Source organism: Ceratotherium simum, chromosome 36, assembly GCF_057802395.1.
Source record: "Ceratotherium simum simum isolate JZ-2026a chromosome 36, ASM5780239v1, whole genome shotgun sequence".
Classification (NCBI taxonomy): Eukaryota; Metazoa; Chordata; class Mammalia; order Perissodactyla; family Rhinocerotidae; genus Ceratotherium; species Ceratotherium simum.
The window spans coordinates 17884978-17908948 of NC_141935.1; positions in this window are offsets into that span (position 1 = coordinate 17884978).

The window sequence follows — 23971 nt, forward strand, 5'->3', positions numbered from 1 at the left end:
GGGATTTTTCTGGCTATCTTTTGTGTTATTGTTTTCTACCTCAATTCCATGGTGGTCAGAGAATATATTGTGTGATTTCAAGTCACTCAATATATTGATTAAAACTGATTGAGGCTTGTCTTATAGCCCACCATATTGTTGATTTTAGTAAATGTTCCATGTGCACTTAAAACAAATGTGTATTTTGTTATTATTCTAGTTTGTCAATTACATAGTTTCTTTTTTTATTGAAATATAATTGACATACAACATTATATTAGTTTCAGGTGTACAACATAATGATTCAACATCGTATACATTGTGAAATGATAACAAAGTTCAAGTCTCTTAATTGTCTTTTTCAGATGCTCTCTATCGTTACTGTTTTTTTTATCTGCTTGCTCTATTTTATCTTTTGCTAATATTATATTAAAGTTGTCTGCTACTATGAATGTTGATTTTTCTATTTCTCAATTTAATTTTGTTAATTTTTGTTCTACATACATTGAGGCTATGTTATTAGACGTATACACATCTAGAATTGTTGTATATTCCTGATGAGTTGACATTTTTAGCATTATGAAGTGATCCACTAGTAGTATTTCTTTCTTTAAAATTTATTATTTGATTTAAATATGTACATACTAGTTTTCTGTTGGTTACTAATTGAATAGCATATCTATTTCTACCTTTATATTTTCAACTATTCTATGTTCTTGCAGTTAACATGTATCTTTGTAAGCAGAATATTGTTGGATTTCAAAAATTTCTGTCTTTAATAAGATATTTAGTTCATTTACTTTATGTCATTATTGATATATTTGTTTTCATCTCCCTGATTGTTTTATATTTGTACCACCTTTACTATATTTCTTCTTGTCTCCTTTTTTTTAGATAATTTTTTAAAATTCCACTTTCTTTCTAATAGCTTATTGATTATATATTCTTTTACTATTCTTTTAGCAGTTACTCAAGATAATGCAACACACATCCTTGACTTCTTACAATTTTTATACGGATTAATCCTTTTGCCACTTCCCAGACAATGCAAAGAACTCTGAACACTTCACATTATTTACTCCTCTCACACCATTTTTGCTATGCATTTCCATGCTATATACATTTTTAAACTCTACGAGGCATTATTACTATTATTCTCATCATCATTTAATACAGTCAGTATTTATTTACATATTTACCCTTTTAATTGTTCTTCACCTCTTCCCGCATTTCCTTGTTTCTACTCAGGTCAAGTTGCCTTCTACCTAGAGACTTTTTATTAGTATTTGCTTTCAAGTTAGTCAACTGGTGACAATTTCTTTAAGTTTCCTATTTGGGAGGGGAGTGTGATGGATGGTCTGAAAATGTCTTTATTTTGCTTTTATCTTTAAGAATATATATATACATACATATGTGTATATACATATACATATATATGTATATAAATATGTATGTATATATGTATATGTATGTATATATATATATGTATGTATATATGTATGTACATATATATGTATATATATATATACATATATATGTATATGTATACACATATATATGTATATATATATATGCATGTAGAATTCTATGTTGGCATTTACTTTCTTTCAGCACTTTGGAGAAGTCATTCCATTGACTTTTTTTTTTTTTTCATGACTACAAAGACCTTATTAAAGAATCTACAATAAAAATATGATGATCATCTTTGAAATTGCAGTACTCTATTTTTAAAAAGATAGATTTAAGAAGACGGAAGTATAGCACACTCTCCTGGCTCATGTGTGTATCAAAACAATATGAATAATCTCCACTCATTTGTTTCTTAATGTACAAGATTTCTCCTCTCTCTCACTCTTTCTTGGTTAAGATTTTTTCTAATTACAAAGTAAATACATGCCCATTGAAATAAATTCAATCATTTCAAAAAAACAAAGCAGAGACTCAAAAATTATCCCTAATTCTACCACCTGGAGACAACCACTGTTACATTCTAGTATAAATCCTTCCAGATTATTTTTTCAGAAAATGCTTACAGAGTTGAACAGAGTTCCACAGAGTTGAATGTCTGTGAAGCTCCTAGCACAATGTTTTTTATAAAAAGTTATCTATTATTATGAGCACTGTTTTTCTACCAATGTTTTTAACTTAACAATATATTCTAAATACATTTCCATTCAAAATGTGTATGATGATTTCCATCGACTTTTATATTCTGTTATTTCTTTTGAGAAGTCAATCTTCAACCTTATGGTTGTTTCTTTACAAATAATGTGTATTTTATCCTCTAGTTTCTGTTAAGATTTTTCTCTTTTTATTTTTTTTTCAGCAGTTTTAATATGATGTCCCTAGGGAATTTCTCTCTTATCCTGCTTGGTGTTCACAGTGCTTTTTGAATTTGTAGACTGATGTCTTTCTCAACTCTTAGCTCTTCAAGTATTATTTATATCTCATTTTCTCATTTTTTCTCCTCTAGAACTTCAATTTTACACAAGTTTATCCTTTTCACATGTGCCATGCATTTTTACCCTCTTTTCTGTGTTTATTTATTTGCCTCTGCGCTTCAGTGTGGATATTTTCTACTATCTTCCAGCTTGCCAAAATTTCTGCAGCTGCATTCAATCTGGTATTAAAGTTTTTTATTAAATTCTTAATTTTGACTCTTGAATTTTTACTTTTGGAATTTAAATTTTCTTCTTTTAATATATTCCAATTCTCTGCTAGTATTTTTGATCTTGTAATTACAACTATTTTAACATCCATATCTGAAAACTCCAATTTTCCATTTCTTGTGCATCTCTTTCTATTGTCTGTTTGTTCCTCTTGATTTTCATTTGTTTGGTTTTGTCTCTTGGAATGCCTGATATTTCATAGGAAAACTTGAGAAATAATTTGATGCTTTGGATGATATCTTTCTCCAGAGAGTTAACTTTATTCTGCCAGTCAGTTCTCATAGCGAAAGATTACCATAATCCAATCATATATTAACCAGATTTAGTTTTTCAGTCTGTATGAGACTTTTCTACGTACAGTTGATTCCTAACACTAGTATGAATCCCTTCAAGGATCTAAGTGAAAAATTTTATATGTTTAACAAAGCCCTGTCTCCTTGGTAGTTTCTGAACAAAGATTTTTATTTTCCAACCCAATAATATTGAAAGAAGCTTTGCTCATCTGTTGATTCTTTACTCTTGTCTTGAAAATTAGCAAATACTTTGAGGAGAAAAGTGGTGATGAATGTTGCACTCACCTCTCTGCTCTTCCCTTCTATATTGTTTCTTAGTTCCTGGAGTTCATGCTGCCTCGGCAGTTCTCTAGTGTTTTATAACTGATGTTTAAATTTGTCCAGTGTTTCCAGTTGTTCTCAGAGGGATGGTTGTTCTACCATAAGCTAGTCTGAAGCTATTTTTATTTATTTATTTTATTTATTTAGTCTGAAGCTACTAAATTTTAAAATATGAATGAATTAATGAAATACTTTAAAGCACAGAGCAAAAATACAAAAAGAATGATATTATGAGGTAAAACATGAAAGATTTGGAGAAGAGATCAAGGAAACCTAACATGAGACTATGTTCTAAAATAAGAAATAAAAACCATGAGGAAGGAAAGTAATTTAACATGGGAAAATCATCAAGGAAAAAGTAAGTTTTTCTATATTGAAGAAAGAACTGAATCTAAAGCTTGAACACACTCAACGTGTTCCAAGATGGGATGAAACAAGACACATCTTGTCGTATTGTGAACATAATTCTGAACTCAAAGGCTATAAAGAAAAATCTTTCAAGCTTCCAACCAAAAGGACCTTACCGGCCATTGGGGAATGCAAATTAAAACCACAAAGAGATGTCACTTCACATTCACTAAGATGGACAGATAACAAGTGTTGGAGAGGAAGTAGAGAAATTAAAGCCCTCATAAACTGTTGGTGGGAATGTAAACTGGTGTGACTGCTATGGAAAATAGTTTGGCAGCTCCTTGAAAAGTTAAACATAGTGATACTATATATTCTAGAAATTCCACTCCTAGGTACATACTAAAGAGAAATTAAAACTTATGTCCACATAGAAACTTGTATATTAATGTTCACAGAAGCATTATTCATAGTAGCCAAAAGGATCTAAGTGAAAAATTTTATATGTTTAACAAAGCCGTCTCCTTGGCAGTTTCTGAACAAAGATTTTTATTTTATTTTATTATAGAAATAACTCAAATATCCATCAACTAATGAATTATTTAATAAAATGTGGTGTGAAATATAAATATTATAGGGCAATAAAAAAAATGAAGTACTGATACATGCTACAACATGGATGAACTTCAAATATGTTGTGCTCAGTGAAAGAAGCCAGTCACAAATGATCATATAGGCAAATCTATAGAGATGGAAAATAGATTAGTGGTTGCCTAGAGCTGGGAGGATTGGGGGGAAGCAAGGAGTGACTGAAAATGGATATGCAGTTTTGTGCAGGGTGTTGAAAATGTTCTAAAATTGATTATGGTGAGAGATGCATAATTCTGTGAATATATCTAAAGCCATTGAATAGTATACTTTAAAGTGATAAGTTGTATAGTATGTGAATTATGTCTCTATAGAATTGTTACATAAAATTAAAAAGTTACCTGCAAAAGAATATAAATGTCTCATCTAAAGTGCTGAGAGAGAGAATATAGTAAAATAGCACCTGTATAAAAATGAGAGTAAAATATTTCAACCCAATAAACTTATATCTAGTCAAGATATCATTCACCTTTCAGAGAAAAAGAGAGTTGAGTATGCAAGGACTAGAAAATAGACATGATTGTTGCTGTGTTGCCAGCTACTATAACAAATCAACTACAAAATAATGTAGTGTCTTACATACAACGGAAGTTTATTTCTCATTCATGTAATAATTGGAAGTGGGTGTACTTATTTAATATGAAGGGTGTGTGTGTTAGAGAAGAAGGTTTTCCTAATGCAGTAATTCAGGAACAGAAGCTCCTTTCATCGTGTGTTTATACTCTCCCCTATAACCTCATCTTTATCATCCACATCCATCCTGGAGAAGGGGAAAATGGATCAGACACTTGCTTTTTAAGAGCATTTGCCTGGAAGTAATAAACTTGACTTCTGGTTGCACATCGTTGGTGAGAACTAGTCATATGGCCATGGCTCTAAAGAAGGGTTGAGAAATGCAGTTACTTCCTGGATAGCCACTTCCCAGGAACAATTCTATCACACTGTTAGAGGAGCATAAATTTTGTTGGGCTGCTTGATGTCTCCTACCTGACACACCTGACAAACATTATCAGAAAAATAGTTATATGCTAATCAAATAACAAGTGAACCAGAATAGAAACCTTAAGATGGAAATAACAGAGAGAAGAATTAAAAAAGTAATGAAACTTTATGCATTAAAATGCATAAAGAATCTGCAGTATGTGTTCTTAAAAGGGATTTTGGAGAAGGGACTATAAGAAAATTATGATAAAACTTTAGAATCAAAATAATGAAATTATATTAGAAAAACTTAAATGTTAGGGTAATTATTATGAAAAGGCAGTCCAAATATCTCATTTGGGGAGGAAAGAGGAGAAGTGAACTTATTCTAAAAGATTTGTCTTTTTGGAGTACAAGATGTTAAGGGAAAATAGTTTTTTTGTTGAGGAATATCAGTGTATTTTGCTGAAGAGAATGGTTGGCTTCATTCTTTCAAATACTCCAGTAGAAGTGTATGATTATAAGCTAGAGATAGAAATGTTAATGTCATTACAATGGAATGCTATAGTAGAACTTTCAAATACTTATTTGCTCACACCAGCAGAAATTTAAAAAAAAAAAAGAAAAACAAGGAGGAAATAACAAATTAAAATAAATGATAAAGTTAAGATAGCAATCATTACAATGAGTGTAATTAGTTTGAATTCTCCCATTAAAAATCAGAGACAGTAAAATTGGTATTAAAAAGAATTCCAGGGGCTGGCCCGATGGCGTAGCAGTTAAGTGTGTGCGCTCCACTTCTGTGGCCCGGGGTACGCAGGTTCGGATCCTGGGCACACACTGATGCACCACTTGTCAGGCCATGCTGTGGTGGCATCCCATAGAAAGTAGAGGAAGATGGGCATGGCCTGTCTTCCAGGGACCAATCTTCCTCAGCAAAAAGAGGGGGATTGGATGTTAGCTCAGGGCTAATCTTCCTCACAAAAGAAAAAAAAAAAGAATTCCAGATCTATGTGTCAGAATATAATTTAAAAAACTGAGAAAAACATTTCACTTTAAAGGATGGGCAAAAGAGATACCAGACAAATACAAAGAGAAACAAAGAGTGGAAATACAAATATTAGACAAGAGTTAAACGGAATAATCAGGATAAAGAAGAACATAATAATGTATGCAATTACAGTCATAACTTATGTGCACCAAACAACACAGCAGCAAAATAACTAAAGCAAAATGACAAGAAAAACTTGATGAAAAATAAAATATATTTTTCTCAGGGTTTTGGAGAGACTTAGTAGGCTCTAAATAGTACTGACATAGAGGAGCTAAATAATAGAATAAACAACTTTATTTAATACATGTATGTACATAGAAAAACCTTTATATTCTCAAGTGGAGAATACATTTTTCTGAAAGTCCATGGAAAATTTGTAGAAATCATTCATGTTCTTGACCACAAAGAAAATTTTAATTTTAACTTGTAAAAATTAGATTCTATGAACCACATTCTTGGATCATAATCATGAAAAGAAAATTAGAAAGTGACTCCCTTCTCTTTAAAGTACTTAGGATTCCAGGTCATAAATACTTGGAGATTAAGAAACATGCCCTTCAAGAATCCTTGGATAACAAAGAAAATATAAAAAAGGACTGTAAACCATATAGAAAGCAATAGAAAAGAGAATAGTTTAGATCAGAATCCATGGGACACAGTAACAACTGTATTCAGAGGAAAAGGAATAGCTTTCTATGTCTTCACAGTTAGAGAAAAAAGATAAAAGTAAAGAAACTAGTTACTGTCAAACCCCACAATAACATGATAAGTAAAGTTCAAAAAAATTAAGTTGCATTTCTACATAGTTATTGAAATGGCCTGGATGAGCCTCTACACCAGTCAGAGGTCTAGCTTTAAAATCTAAATCCCTCATAGTTCTGTCTATGATTCGCCACCACCTGGTGTGATTGTCTGCTCAGGCTTATGTATCAATGGAGAAGATTTGTGGTTGTGTTACTACCTAGGACTCCAGGACAGGAGTAACAATTCAAGGAATATTATAGTTAGCTGGCTTCATTTCCTGTTGCCAGGTGCAGGGAGAATGTACAAGGAAATTACTGGTATCTGATACTAGCTACTAACTCAGAAAGAAAAAGATGGGAAGGATGGTGGTGGAACAATTTCCGAGATTTAAGTTAGAGTAAATTTTAAATTGTTAATATTCTTTAGAAGTTATAAGGGCACTAGTTTAATGAATCAACTCTGTTTTAGTCATATTTATTAGTTTTTACATATTCCAATGTTTAAGTGAAAATGATCAATTATGCATACCAGCTACTTTGTTTCATTGAGTTGTCTTCTGCATTTTCTTTTCTTTTAAGCAGTGCTATACATATCTCCAGAGTCAGAATCTTTGAAGAGCAAGCCCATATCTGGTTCTGCATCATACATTATTGATGAAGGAGTCAGATCTAACAGCTGAATATTTATTATTGGCAATGGTGTCAGAGAAAGAAAGACAAATTGAATTTTCAGACCACCACTTGGGTGGACAGAGGGAGATTTACATACATCATCTGTTTTTTTTTTTTTTTTTATTCTGGGCACATCTGACAGAGTTTCTGGTCAGTTGAAAATACATGTTTCCTGTGAAGTCCTTTATGAACAGCTCAAAAAAGTTTTGATTAGTTCGACCTTTCTATTTAACTTAGATTTGCTCTGCAAAGGAAAACGTTAAGCATGTTTACCAATTTGGGCAAAATAACCTGATAGACTCCAAAGTAGAATCCATCCTCACCTGATGGCTTTACAGCTATGGCTCCAGGCTGACCCATCGGCTTTGGGTCTGTCTCCATTGTGCCATGTGGATGGGAATGTGTGATTGGGTTGAGACGTGGGCAGCCTGGAGTAGTGTGGGTGGGATTCTGAACTAACCTGAGCTTATAGATGTTCTTTTCTCCCACTGGATTTTTAAAAGGTCAGTGTGTGAACCACTTCAATGCCTCCCACTGTTTTCCTTTGCATTTTACAATGCCGGTGTGAGCTCCAGGAGGGAGCACATTTATTGTGCAATGCATTCAATTTAGATTCTACTACAGCAAATGATTACAACAGCTCAGAGGGAAAAACTGGAAAATAAGTCCCTGATGTAAAATTGGTCACAGGGCCAAAACGGTAGTGCCAATTATGATTTTAGTGCGTTACACATGTTACTTTGCCAACAGCCTTTTAAAAATATATAATTTATTGTTGGTTTGGGTGGACATATTAAATAATATTTTTTTTCTCAAGCAGCCGGTTCTTTGTATTAAAAGTTGATATTGAAAATTTCAATTCACTTTTGCTAATTTTACTTTTTTTTTGGTCTTAAATGAAGATTGTTAATGGCAATAAATTGGGCAAAAGAGAAAGTGTGTCTGGAGGGCTGACTCAGCATGGGTGTGGCCCTGGGGTATCATATAGCACTTTCTATAATTTTCTAGCTAATGTTCTTGATTATATGGATTAAAAGTGGTAAGCCAATCACTAAAACAGTAAAGGCTTATTACATTCTTCTTATGCTGAAGTCAGGGATCCAGGTCTCATGAAAGCCTTGCAATAAAGAACATAATACCTGCTCCTACATCCAGAAGTTTTTGAAGACATGAATCATAATCAAGTAAATGTTAAGTCATGATGCAATAGATATGCAATCCTCCATTATATAATGACAAAAAATTTTTTGCAAAGCAATGCCTGATTGTTAAATAAAATGCATGTGCAAATATTAGGACAAAATTGAAAGTACATGTAAGATAAATGATTCTGTGAAAATGGTCCCCGTTATTGGCTGTCAGAGAAAGATCAAAGTGAATTTATGGATGAATTACTTAATGCTGGAAAATACCACCCCATTTATTCTGCAAAAATAAACTCCAAAGTTGAAGGAAAACTTTAGTTTTTGTATAGTAGTTACCTATGGGCATTCATAAACCCTGAAATTTCTTCTTAAACCAGTGCATGAATTCTCTTTTTGTGTTTCCCAAACCCTAAGAAGAATCTTCTGGAGTGAGACAATCAGAGTCAAGAGAACGCAGGGTCATTTCAGACACAACCACTCATCAATACCCCAGTAACACACCACTTACTTATGTATATCAAAATGTATCCATCATATAAACTTAGGACATTTTCCAAAGAACTAACGACATGGAAGTTCTGGCCAAAGTCAATAACAACAACAAAATAACCTGCCAGCCGTAGCCAACCCTTATCTACTTCAACTACAGAGGTTAAATAGTTCAAGCCTGGATGAAACTGCAGTAAGCTCAGCCTTTGCCAAACCAAGAAAGCTGAAATGTGGATAGGATATGCCTCTGCTTACTTGTTTAATGGAACTATGCCTAGTGGGAGCTAGGAAATCAATATCCCTTAAATGCCTCTTATGTTTCAGGTCTTGAGCTACCTACGTCCTCTGCTTGTGGTATGTCGTTTATAGAACATCCCTTTGAGAGCCTCTGGTCCATTCATTCATGCAGTCATTTATTCACTAAATATTTGTTCCCACTTTATGGATAAGGAAACAGACTCCTAGAGATTAAGCTTCAATAAGTAATGTGCCCAAGATCACCCAGTCAGCTAATAAACTGCAGAGAGGAGAGTTGAAGCTAGATGCGTATGTCATGTTCTTTCCACCATTCGGGGGCTCTCAAGCAGGGGCCCCATCAGAATCATCTGGGGCCCCCACTTATATTTCTGAACCAGATTCTAGATCTCTTAAATGGAATTTTCTGTGGTAGGGCCCAGGAATCTATTTTAACAAGGATTCCATGTGATTTTGATGTATAGCCAGGTTTAGAAATGACTAAAACAATGCACTAGTTTTCCGACTCCGAATAAGTGACCAATCCAAAACCCTTACTCAGTAAATAACAATTCATTTGACAAATATTTACTAAGCACCTACTATGTCCCCGGCGTTGTCATAGGCATGGCAGTGAGCTAAAATTCCCGACCTCGCAGATCTTTCATTCCAGCCTGGGGGTGGAGGAAGGCCACAGGGGACAGATGAAAACAAGATAAGCAAGTTATGCATTACAGTAGGAGATGGTAAGTGCTAAGGAAAAAATAAAGAAGTGTAAGGGTTCAGTGGGGGTAGATATTAAATAGGGTGGGGTCAGAATTGTCTTCCCTGTGAAAGTGACATTTAAAGGAGATGAGGAATAAGCCGTGTGCATATCTGGAAAAAATAACCAGGCAGATGGAACAGCTAACACAGAGGCCCTAAGGCAAGTATGTGCCTGCTGCATCCAAGAACTCTCAAGGAGGCCAATGTGGGTGGAGGAAGGGAGCAAGAAAAAGGAGTAAAAGTTGAAGTCAGAAAGGTAAGAAAGGGAGGGACGAGGTGAGCTCATGTTGGGCCTTTTCACTTACTCTAATGAAACAGGAAGCAATTATCAGGTTTTGAGCAAAAAAGTTATATGAACTGATAAACGAAAACTAAAGAATTCCACTTACAAAGGCCAGAAGATTTTGAAAGAGTTCTAGGCTAGACTCCTGTGGAAAGGCAGGTGTTTTTCTACATTATTCCAGGAAAACGGTTAGAATTTATGTGAAAGGAGGCTTCATTATTCTTTAGTCACCCATTCACTTCATTCAATCATTCATTAACCAAATATTTATTAAATCCACAGCCTACCCTGTGCTAGGTGCTATGTTAAGTGCAGAGGGCTTTATAGGATTTATGACTTGGCCCCCAAAGTGCTCACAGTCCTCAGTAGCAGTGTATGTGGTCCAGGTTGGCTGTGAAGTAATTGTTTATTCCCAACCTAGTTACTTCCATTGTAATTAAACCTCCTTTCCTTTGGCTGATTGTCAATAGGTGATGTAGTCGAAGTGGTCACCAGCTTGATGTCTGTGACAAGCTATGGCTGGCAGTCTCTTCCAAAGGTTTATTGGCCAGAAAAGGTGTTGTATGCGAAGGTTTATCTGAATGAGAAGACTGGAGATTACTGGCAGAGAAGAAAGAATATCAGAAATTGGAGGGCATGGGCTGTAGAAGCTATGAAATTTCTCTTGTTTCCTGGGGTTGAAGGTGAGTGAGGGAGGGAAGGTGCTACTTAGGGCTTTGGGGGAGTAGGAGAGAAACATGAGTCAAAGTAACTGCTTTTACTTATGTAGTATATATTGAACTTATTTTATTGCCATTGAATAGGAAAATACTTTAGAGCAACAGCAAAACACGGAATGGAGACATGCCAAAGGAAAAAAATCTCAACATAGTGACTAATTCTTTTAAAATGATTCAGCTTGCAGACTTCACAGGTAGTGGAAATAGTGTGGTAATGCACAACATAACAGAATTACAGTCACCTCAGTTTTCTTACTCAGAAGGGATAAATAGGCAGGGATCAAAAATCTGATTAATATCTTAACTATGCTTTAATTCAAGGACATTTTAGTGGCCACATTTGAAATATTTTTCTTAGTGCTTTACCTCCAAGCCAGTCAATCTATGCTAGCTGTATGGCACAAAGATTTTGTTTTATAAATATGTCAGCCTACGGGATAATTGGAGCACTTTCTATCTCCCCTATTCAATTTTTTATTCCTAAAGATTTAAGCCAATAAACTGAATTTTTACTTTTTACAAGCCATCTTGATTATAAATATATCACAAACCATAATTATAAACAAGTCATACTATGAAGAAGCAGAAAATCTCTTTGTTATAGAAGCCATCATTTTCTAAATATGTTCTTACCATTTCATTTTCAAGAATAAAGAAAAATAGAAATGCAACCAGCAATCATAAAGGCACCAAGCTATTATCTCCCTGAAGTGGCAAAGGTGTACGTGATTTTTTTTTTTTTTAATTACTGAGATGGGATATAACGCTTGGTTGAGGGTTCAAGTCTGAGAGTATAAATCTCAAGCTTGGATATTGCTGATGGAAAATGGAATAGAAAGGCTAAATTCGGAGTTCCCTCAAGTCACCAGGAGAGTCCAGATGGACAAGCAGCAGTGTAAAACCAAAGTATGCACTTCACTCAGCCAGAGATGCTGAGCAGCACCATGATAAGGGGAAAAAAACAAGAAAGAAAAGCTTACCCTGTCCTGATATACTTGGTGCTATTTGTTTACTTATTAGGTACTTTTAAACAACGTTTTATAAAGATTCTGTTCGTTTTTCAAAAAACAGTGGGACTAGAGGAGTTTTATCTTGGGAGCTAATCTGTGCTAATCCCCACAGCAGGAGTGGGGTTGAACGTGTGTTCGCTGATTCTTGCTTGTTAAAGTATTTCTCTTCTGAAGGCTTTTTTTTTTTAAGTATTTTCTATATTCCTAACTAGGATGTGAGCTCCATGAGAACGATTGTAGTGTTTTTCTTTCTGACTATGACCATGCATTGAACAGTATTTGAAAAATACTGTCAATGACAAAACCATACCGGTAATTTAGGAATACGGAATTGATCAGCTAATATTTGTCTTTACCATTTTATAAAACTAAAATGCTAGTTCCTTTATTCCCTTACTGGACTCATGTTAAGATCATACTGGCCTGATATCTGACCATTTTCCCCCAGTGCAGTAATAGGTTGCCACCTACCAAGTAATGATGCCCAGTACCACAGGTAAACCAAAGGTCAACCTTTAAAATCTCTTGAAAAGAGCATGATTCTAGTGTTAGGAATGAGGTAGAACTTCAGATATGGAGGAATGAAGAGATCTGAAAATCCTCTCTCCCTAAAACAACTGTAAAGCTGCATAAATATGACAAAAACAATCATTCTAGTGATCTGGAAATCTACCAAAGCAGTATGTAAAATCAGCAGCTTTGCTGTTGGAGGGGATGACTTTACTTGGAGTGGAAGGAGGAAAATGCACACCCAGAAGCAAATGGGAAAGGCCTGCAGCTCTCCTAGTCTGAGATGGGATGTGAGTGGAATACCAGAGGACTAGACAGGGAGATCCTGGAAATGAGATAGCCATTAAGGGCCTTGATAAGCGTTCCATATACATCCTTGGCTGTCTGGAAGCCTGTACTCATGAAGTGGAGACCTGAGAGGGCCCAGCAGAAGATAAGAACTGGAACAGACGTGAAAACTGCCCAGACTTGGAACGCACTCCCCAAACCAAACACAGATCCACTGACAGAGAGTGGAAGCCTTAAAGACTTGAGGTATTTAAGCACAACCTGTGATCCATCACTGGCTGACCACTAAGCTATGCCAACACAGGGGTTACCCCTAGGAAGCCAGGCTAAAAAATGAAAATCAGAATTTAAAAAAAAATCTGAGCAGAGACATCAGTAGTCATACACTACAGGGGTGATAGGTTCTGCCAGTTAAGTCTAGGCTAACTAATTTTTTAAAATAAAATAAGAAAAAAAGAAGTAAACAACAAACCCAGCAACAACAAAAACTCTCAGGAGAAAATAAAAAAGAAAATTAGAACAAGAGTTGTTATCATGTATTATCTAAAATGTCCAATTTTCAATAAAAAATTATGAGACATGCAAGAAAGCTGAAAAATATACCCATACTCAGAGGGAAAAAAGCAGTCAATGAAAACAGACTCTAAGAGGCCCTGTAAGTTGGGTTTAGCAGATAAAGACTTCAAAACATGTATTACTAAGATGTCCAAAGAACATTTTAAAGAACCAACAGAGAATACGCTGACAATGACTTAACACGTAGAGAACATTGATAAAGATATCAAACCTATTAAAAAGTATCAGATGAAAATTCCAGAGTTAAAAAATACAATAACCAACATAAAATATTCACTAGATGGGCTCTACAGAAGATTTGAGATGAATGAAGAAAGAATCAGTGAACTTGAAGATGGATCGATAGAATTTATCTGATCTGAAGAAGAGAGAGAAAAAAATTGAAGACAAATTGAACAAAGCCTCTGAGACCTACGTGCCACCACCAAACCTATGTGTACTGAGGAGTCCCAGTGGGAGAGGAGAGAAAGAATGGAACAGAAAAAATATTTGAAGAAATAATGGCTGAAAAAATCCCAAACTTTATGAAAAACATTTATCAATAGATCTAAGAAGCACAATGAATTCCAAATATGATAAACATAGAGCGATCCTCACCTAGACACACCATAGTCAAATTGTTCAAAGCCAAAGAGAACATCTTGAAAGCATCAAGAGAAAAACAACTCTAATATCAGGGGCTTAGATGCCTAGCAGATATATCATTGATTAAGGAGGCTGGAATGGATCTCACTCCCTGAACCTGTTTACCCAGATTCCTAGATCTTACACTAAATACAAATGAAGACTTGGAGTCCTATCTTTCACCTTGATGCTTTAATGCATATCTTTGAGTAAGAAATCCTATTTATATTCTTAGATATGCTTGAAAGATAATGTAATAAAAGAGGATCCATAAGTGAAAGAGTCTATATCCAACTTGACCTTGATCAAGTAATCTGATCATTAACAGCAGTACTGATCATTTTGGCAAATGTTCTAAGGAGTGAAAATTCCACCAAGATCTGTGATAGAATCCTAGGGAGAATGCCTTGGTAAGCACAGGCATTCCATTCTACCAGGAATGATAACAGACAGACAAAAATTGATTCTGGATGGTCTAAACAGGTGAGAACAATATAGCCATGCCTTTTCCCACCTTGCTAGAGTTTGATGACCCTGGCAATTGAAAATCTGCATTTAAATGGGTGGATGGATTATGAGAGCAAAGTGTACAGCTGGTTTCAAATAAAAAGAGAAGCTTTGTAATTAACAAAATGCTCAAGGTCAAGTCTGTACCTCCTTATTCAATATTAAGAAGCAAATAAATAAAAAACTAATTTCTCTGACTTTTAATATTATGTGTCTGGATTATTTAGTATATTTTGCTCTCCACATGAGCTCACTTTCTGTATAACTGGAAAGTTAAGTAATTGCCTAGGAAAGATAAACATTTGTTAAAGTCCTTAAGAGGAGGCTTAATGTATTTGATACAACTGCAATAAAATAGCAGTTTGTATCAACATAAAATCCTTCTTGTATCTATCATATGATGTCATGTGGAACTGCCAACACACCCTTTTTGATGTAAGACTTTTTCAATATACTTCATTCATAATCAGAACCCATGTTGTGATATCATTTTTTCCCTAAACTCTGAATAAATAAATAAAAGTGTGTTGACTTTGATTTATTTGTGTTTTTCTTAGGCACCTGATGACGACAGCTTAGGAAGATTCAATTTACTGGTGTGATAGAATTAAATGACTAATGACTGAGGAGGTGGGATATTTTTGATTCTAAACTAACAAGCTTAATTCTTTCAGTATTTGTGCTTTTTTTTGGACTCATGATGTGCCACTGAACATGTGTTCCAAAGTATTGTTCCCTTGGTATGTTCTTTCTTCTCAAACAGAACGGTTTCTCTGTGAGCAAGAGCTGTACATTTTTCTCCCTTTCTGTATTCCCTACTGTGGTTTTTAAATGTGTTTTTGTAAGTATTGCTGACTCGCTGAAAAAGGATGGAGAGGAAGTTTTTGGTGTAAAATTTGAGCCAGATCTTGAAAATGGAAGGATTCTGAAGGAGAATGCAAGGAAGTGGGATGATGGGAGTCAGTTATTTCAGGCACCAAAAACAGCATGCCCAAATACACACAAAAAAGGCAAGCACACAGCTTCTGTAGGGGACCAGCAGCCTGACTAATTCATCAGGGGATGAGAGTGGAGTATAGGAGGAGACCCAGAAATTATAAAATGGAAAACGTGGGCCTCACCACTTACCTGAGGAAAATTTGAAACATGAAAGACTTGGTATTGTGATTTTTAGTATCTAAGTGGAATTAATTGGCACATTTCTATTTCCTATGTCAAGTTTCAAGGATTCATAATCTTCCAGGGCAGGCAAAGGGATGGATTTTCCTGACATCATCCTGTGAGATCATCCATAACGACCCTCAAAAGTTCACATGTCGGGGCCAGCTGCACGGCTCAGTGGTTGTTTGGCGTGCTCCGCTTTGGCAGCCCGGGTTTGGTTCCCAGGCATGGACCTACACCACTCGTTGGCAGCCAAGCTGTGGCAGTGACCCACATACAAAATAGAGGAAGACTGGCATAGATGTTAGCTCAGGGTGAATCTTCCTCAGCAAAAACAAAAGAAAAGAAAAAGAAAAAAAAGTTCACATGTTCTCCTCTTATATCAGGCTTTAAAAAATGATTTAAATATCAATTGCTATTATGAATTTTATATACTATTCTTCAAAAGGTAACTCTCTTTTCTTCAGTATTGTCCCATCAAAAAGTTATTTTTCCTAAATCATTCCTATTGCCCCTTTGGTCTCATGAAAACCTTTACATAAATCTAAAGGAAAATATTGGGATTTCCAAAGACAGTTTTCAATTCTGTATTCTCTTCTCTTTCTCTTCCCTACAGTTGGACCCCAATTCTCTCCCCTGCCTCCACCTACTCTTCTCTTCTTTATTTTGGAAAATTTCTTAGGAAAAGAAATGCAAGAATTTCCTTACTGCTCTTGCCCCATAGCAAACTGTCCCTCATTTCAAATGCCCTTGACTCCAATGTCTGTAATTCTACCGCACTGGCTTTGCTACCTGTTAATTATTCTCCAAACGCGTCACGGACAACCTTCCTACCTCCCCACTGGTGTCCCAGGTTCCTCAAGGGCAAGGACTTGTCCTCCACCTCTTATGCATACCCAATGTAATCTCATATGGTTCAGACATGATTATTAACTAAATGCACAAACAAGGGAAAAGCATCCATAATTTTCTATATACTCTGAAACAAGGACTATATCATATTAACTCTAATCTCTATTTTTCTCATCAGATTTTAAGTAGATTTTCCATTATCAAATGAAAACAGCGACGTCAATTTCAGACAGTATTTTCTTCTAAAAGCAAATTATAAATCTATCATAAATCTTAAGGATATTTCCATAGAGCAGAATATACTATCGGGGCTGACCTGGTGGCATAATGGTTAAGTTCATATGCTCCACTTTGGCAGCCCGGGGTTTGCTGGTTCGGATCCTGGGCGCAGACCTACACACAAGCTCATCAGACTGAGGCAGCGTCCCACACAGAGCACCTAGAAGGGTGTACAACTATGACATACAACTATCTACTGGGGCTTTGGGGAGAAAAAAGGGGAAAAGGAGGAAGATTGGCAACAGATGTTAGCTCAGGGGCAATCTTCCTCAAAAAAAAAAGAATATACTATCTACCAAGGTGCCAGCTATAGGTAAATAAAACTGTATGTTTCTTCTCAAGTTATTAATCATCATAAATATTAAAATATGAATATAAAATTAAATATAACATTGCATATAAATTTAAAATAATATTAAAAATATTAAACTTATCTTAAGGCTCAGGCTTCCAGCATCTAGCTTTACTTTTTGCACTCAAGACACCACTCCAACTAAAACAGAATTTTGTCCCTTTGAACTTTACCTTTCTGATGTTACTTTTTGCTACTTTTTAAAAGTGAAATTTAAGTGTTTTCTTCCAGAGGATTGGAGCAAGCAAAATCAAAGATATCATCTGTGATCTTTATCCTGACTAGTAGGAAAGGATAATCCTGATGTACTTCCTTGAATCATTTATGATATGCAATATATAAAATAAAAATAATGTTTACTGCAGCCCCCCCCCCCCACTTTGGAGCTGGGTAATTTCCTTTCCAATTTGAGTCTCACTTAGCCAATTCATCTTTCAGCTGGGCCTTCTTGAAGAAACAAAACATTAACTGGACTTGCCATTGTGTCTTGGACTATTTTGGTGACAATTTTCTGTGACAGGGAAAAAGAGTTGCTAATACATTGCTTCAGGAAATGGAGGCCTAATAGCCTCACATCTGGTAAATTATAGGCTTCCTGCTTCTTGAGGCAGCAGTAGTACACACAGCATTATTTGGAATTAAGAAAAAGCAGCAAAGGAAATCAATTTTTACATTTGCAGCGGACTCAAAAAAAAAAAATAACGATTTACAAGCCAAGAACATTTTCTTTATAAAAGCATCCATTGTCTAAGACATAGAATTGAGTCAGCCAGAGGATAAATTGAGCGAAACCCTTCCAGTATCTTAATGGAAACTCTGAGAGGTCACTGTGGACTTAGACCATGTGGCATAGCTTCTTGCCCCTGAGGGTGGGACCATGTGTAAATTACCATATTTGCACAAATGTAATGATACAGTCTTCAAAGCCTCTGGGGGAAGTGACAAAGAAAGATTGATTTTGCTTTGAGTGGGGATCATGTTGCATATTGGATGGGAAAATCAGTTCAGACTCCCTTTTACATAACACCTAGACAGATCAATTTGCAAAAGGAGTAAAGATGGGGCTGGAGGGGGGATTTTGGGGGGCAGTCCCTCGAAGGACATTTACAGGACATGGTAGCCTTTGCTGTGAAGAATTACAAGAGTTCGGGTGTAGAAACTAAGATGGCTCATCCCAATATTGTCCTGGTGGTGGGGTTGTTGGTGAATGACTTTTATGACATCAATACCAAGTTGCACCATGGACTTGTGAAATCACCCCAATGACTATCATATTTGTTCCTATCCAGTTCCCAGGGGAAAATGAACTATGATGACCACACAGGCAAACTGTAGAATTTCAATGGTGCATAGAAGAGGTCTGGTGGGAATAAATCTAATATCTGAGAAGGGCACTGGTCCTTGGAGGCGTGGGCTCTTTCTTTCCTGGCAGAACACTCACAACATAGCACAGCATAAGAATTACCCCCACCTAATCCTCTGTAATCCCCAATTGGAATAATTAATTTTACACAGGGTCATGCTCCTTTTCTCTGGAATTTCTACTGAGAGCTTTATGAGGTGGACATGTGTCCGTTATGATGCATTTCGACAGCTCCTTTCACCTGGAGCTGAGAATACTCATTGATTTTGGTCAGTAAATTTTGGTGTTGTAAATGGAGTGTAGCTGAAGTGTTCCCTTGATCACAGATCACAGAAAACAGCATGTGCTTGGGGAGGGAGAGAGAAAGGGAGAGCGAGGCTGCGGATTTAGAAATCATTCTGCTTGTCTAAACTTGGGCCTTGTTCCACTCTGATGACACAAACAGGAAGTGAGGTTAGAAGCACAGCGGGTTCAAGTCAGGATGTCACACTAAGATCAGCCAATTCCAGTCAGGACCAAGAGATTTAGGGGAAGCACCACATTTTAGGCTCAGAAACTGGCACATTTTAGGCTCAGAAACTGAAAAACAACAGGACAGAGCCAGCCTAGGGCTTCACACATCTGCTGTGTCTGATGCTGTTCCTTAGTTGGTTTCACTGTCACTCACTAAATGACTCGTGTTCAGATAACTGCTCACCTGAAGGTATTTAAGAAATTGGCTTGAATAACTGACATATCTTACCTCATCTCTTAAAAGCAGAAAATTATCATTGTGATTTTTTTAAACTATCCTAGCAAAGCTTTGAAAATTTATTCGGTTCACTGGTTTATGTCCAGAAACAAATTTACGAACTTCAAATAAGTTAAGTTTTTCAAGTTAGACTGTTTTCAAGGAGATGGATAATTTTTTTTTTTTTTTAAGTTTTGGGAGAGATTTGGGAATGTAGGAAGATGTGAAATATACAACAAGCAATTTTATCCACAAATTTCAAATCTGTGATAATTTTTCAAATTGTTTTCACATTTGTTACCTCATTTTATCTTCCTGGTGACCTTATGATTTGGTGAAAACACCCCCTTTTTGCACATAAGGAAATAGAGTGTGTAAGTCATTCTGCCAAGGCTTCTAACAAAGTCAGAACTGGAACATAACCTAACCCTGAGCTCTATTCCGTAAACCACATTCCTGCCAGGTCTCGTCCTCTTGTAGAGGAGCCAGGCCTCCTTTTGTCTGAGGGACTCCTAATGTGTCCCAGTCATCTTAAGTCATAGGAAGAGAGAGAGAGAAAAAAAAAGAAAGAGAGAGAGAAATTACTATGTGGCAGGCCTGTTCAAAGCACCTTTATATATAATAATTAATGTAATCATCACAACAAGCTTATAATGTATGTACTATTATTTGGGGGTATTTTACTGATGAGAAAATGATGCTCAAAGAGGATACGGAACTTGCCGAATTTCACACTGCTCATAAGTGACACAGCTGGGGTTTGAACTCAGGGAGTCCGGTGCCTGAGTTCATACCCACCATGCTTTATTGCCTGTCTAAATTCAGTGAAATTCCTTTTTATCTCCTTTGATATTGAGCACAGATTTGCCGCATAAAAGCACTTAATAAATGATTTATGGATTGGGAAAGAAGAGAAGATACCCACCATTTTGTCTACTTGCCTCTGGGCCAAGGGCTGGGTTTTTCAGCCTCCACACTACTGATGTCTGAGGCTGGAAATTCCTTACTGTGGGGGCCGTTCTGTGCACTGTAGGATGTTTAGCAGCATCTCTGGCCTCTACCCACTAGATGCCAGAAGTGACCCCCAATTGTGGTCATCAAAAATCTCTCCAGACTTTGCCAAATATCCACAGAAGTGGTAGGGAATGGGACAACCACCCCCAGGTTGAGAGGTGCTGACCCAGGACATGAAAAGGAGATATAGTCTTGAAGGGGGTATAGCAGGTAGGGCCTTTCCAGGAATCCTGTGTCAAGAATGTGCTCACTTGATTGCCTTTTCTCAACATAGCCTTGGGAAGGGATGAAGAGCTTGTGCATCTTTGCCTCCTCTCCTGGCAGCTGGGAGATAGCACTAGTTGGGATGACATCCTCGAATCTAGGCAATATTCCAACTCTGGTAGGGAGAAGTCAGTGAGTGTGTAGGGGATCCCTGACAGAGAGAGGATTGCCTAGTGGTACTGATGCTCCTATATGACTACATGCCGGTACATTTAGCATATTCCTAAAAAGAAAAGGAAGAACTGAGACTCACTATGAGGTAAGGGTTCTGATGCCCAGATAAACTGAAAGGCAGACAATTTCCTGCAGTCAGGGGCTGACTTCAAGATGATGTTGCTTTGACGTATAGCTATAAGGGACTCAGGATGGAGAAAACCCAGAACCTGCTTATCTTTCAGCATAGGAGATGTTTGTGTGTTTTCTGAGTCATCTGACACAGAGTGTAGGACTTTCCTGATGGATAAGGAGACCTGATGTACTCATTTATTATAACAATGAGGTCATTGGAAGACCCATAAAACTGAAGTTCACTATCCAAGTTCAGATCTAGTTTGTTATTCAGATAATGGTTCCAAGCTTATTTAACAAGCGAATTTTGACAAGCTGAATTTCTTCATAGGATGTTTGTTTAATTGTAGCATAGCCATCCTATCACAAAACAGTATTTTCAACTATGTAGAGAAAACTGAAGTCAAGAAGATTTTTCACAGTGAGATTTATACTTCCTTCAAATGAAGACTTTCTGAGTCAGGTTTTCATCAGAGGTCTAAGAAAAAACTCTAAAATCTCTATAGGCATTTCTGAAAATCACATCAAAATAATGAAAAAAAAAATGAGAGAGAAGAAAATTACAAATAAATTTTCAGCTTTAAGATAGCTCAAGATATTTGAAAATCTGATTACAAATGTACCAAACATCTTAACTTCGTTTCCTGAGGTGAGGTGGCAGAATAGAATGAACACTATGGAGACAGATGATTCCCAAGGAAAATTGCCAAAAATTTTTTAAAAGTTTATAAATGAATGTCATTTTCATCACTCTCTACTGCCATATGGAATACGTGGGCTTTAGAAAAGTTCAGAAGTTGTCCAAATCCCTTCTGGACCTTTACTGGGCCTCATAACTTTCCTTAGCCTCATTGCTACATGTAAACACATAGATAATACCTATTACATAAGGCTATTATGAAGCTTAAAAAAGATAGTTTCAAAACTCAGCAAAATGCTTGAACTGGTCACTCAATAAATAGAAGCTATTATCATAATATTATTATCCCCAGTGTCTTCATGGCAGCTCATTTAGACAAGTGGATATCTGCTTTTCTGTCATTTAAAACTGCATTTTATTCTTCCTGTCAAACTATAACTTTGCCTACTTTTCTGAGATGTGTACAGATGGAAGAGAGAGGATGAAGGGAAGATGACTAATTTTTCAACAGTTGTTGGAATCACATTAACGAGTTGCTTGTTACTATGTTATACATTCCGAACAACACGTATATTTAAACTAGGAAAAGTACACAAGTTGATTTCCATCGCATCGAATAATTACCACAAATAATTACTGAACACAATCCACTCTCATACCCATCAGTTTCATGCCAGGTTGACAAAACATCAGTTCACCATTTTGAGGAAACTCTGCAAAGAGACTTCAACATTTAAAAAAGGCAAATAGTAAAAAAGGGAGTGAGACTGTATTAATTAATTTTTCGGGAACTACCCAGGATGGTTGAGATGACATTACACTGAGATCCCCTTGATCTGGATGGGCCTGGAAGTTTGACTCACTTCCTGAACTCTCTTCAGAGCCATAAAGGTGAAATGGGTGTCTTTTTATTCACAAGCCCCTTTCAACACACCTAAGTTTATATTAATAATTCAGCTTTTGGAAAGTCCCTAGGTAACCTAAAGATGGGGGCTGGTTGCCAGGGGAACCAAGCATGTGATTAGAGGGTTGGAACTTGTAGCCTCACTCCCCGACCTCCAGGGGAAGGAGAGGGGCTAGACATTGAGTTCAATCACCAATGGCCAATGATTTAATCAATCAGGTCTACATAATGAAACCTCCATAAAAACCCATGAACTACAGGGTTTGAAGAACTCCGAGGTTGGTGAACATTGGAGATGTGGGGAGAGTCGCTTACCCAGAGAGAGCATGGAAACTCCGCACCCCTTCCCCCATACTTTGCCTTATGCATCTCTTCCATCTGGCTGTTTCTGAGTTATATCCTTTTATAACAAACCAATAATCTAGTGAGCAAATTGTTTCTCTTTGAGTTCTGTGAGCCACTCTAGCAAATTAAGTGAACTCACAGAAGAGGGTTGTGCGAACTTCTGATGTGCCCGCTCAATTGTTCAGAAGTGCAGGTGACAACCTAGACTTGCAATTGGTGTCTGAAGTGGGGAGTGGGGACAGTCTTGTGGGAACAGCCCTTAACCTATAAGGAATAACCCTTACCTCCAGGTAAATAGTGTCAGAATTGAGTTAAATTTGTGGGACGCTTGGTCAGTGTCAGAAGTGGAGAATTGCTTGGTGGTATTGGGAAAACACACATACTGGACAGAGACATTTGAGGAAAATGTGCAACATGGACATAGAGACCAAAATAAACAAAACAAAATAACAACAAACAAATAAAAATCAAATAGACAAAGAAGATTTAGAGGAATCAGAGTCAACGAAGAACTCAGACGTAAACTTTTGAAAAAATTATGTCCTCAAAGACATGCAAAAAATATTGAGTCAATAATATATATACAGGTCACTATAAAAAAGGATCAGAGAAGAAGGAAGAATTCTTATCTATTAAAAATAAAAAACAAATAAAAAATTAATAGAAGGTTGTAAGATAAAGTCAAGGAACTCTCAAAAGTAGAACAAAAATAAAAGAAAAGGGAAATGGGAGGGAAAAGATAAGAAAAATCAAAGAATCAGTCTCCAGAGTTCAGCAGCTAACAATTGAGAGTTCCAGAATGAGATGAGAGAAAATGAAGGATAGACATTACCAAAAAAGCAATGTTTTAAATTTCCACAACTGAGACTCATGTGTCTCCCTATTGAAAGGGCACATAGAGTACCTAGCACAATGAGTGAAAAAACACAAAAACCCAGGTCATGGTAAAATTGAGAACAGTTGAGATCAAGAAGAGATCCT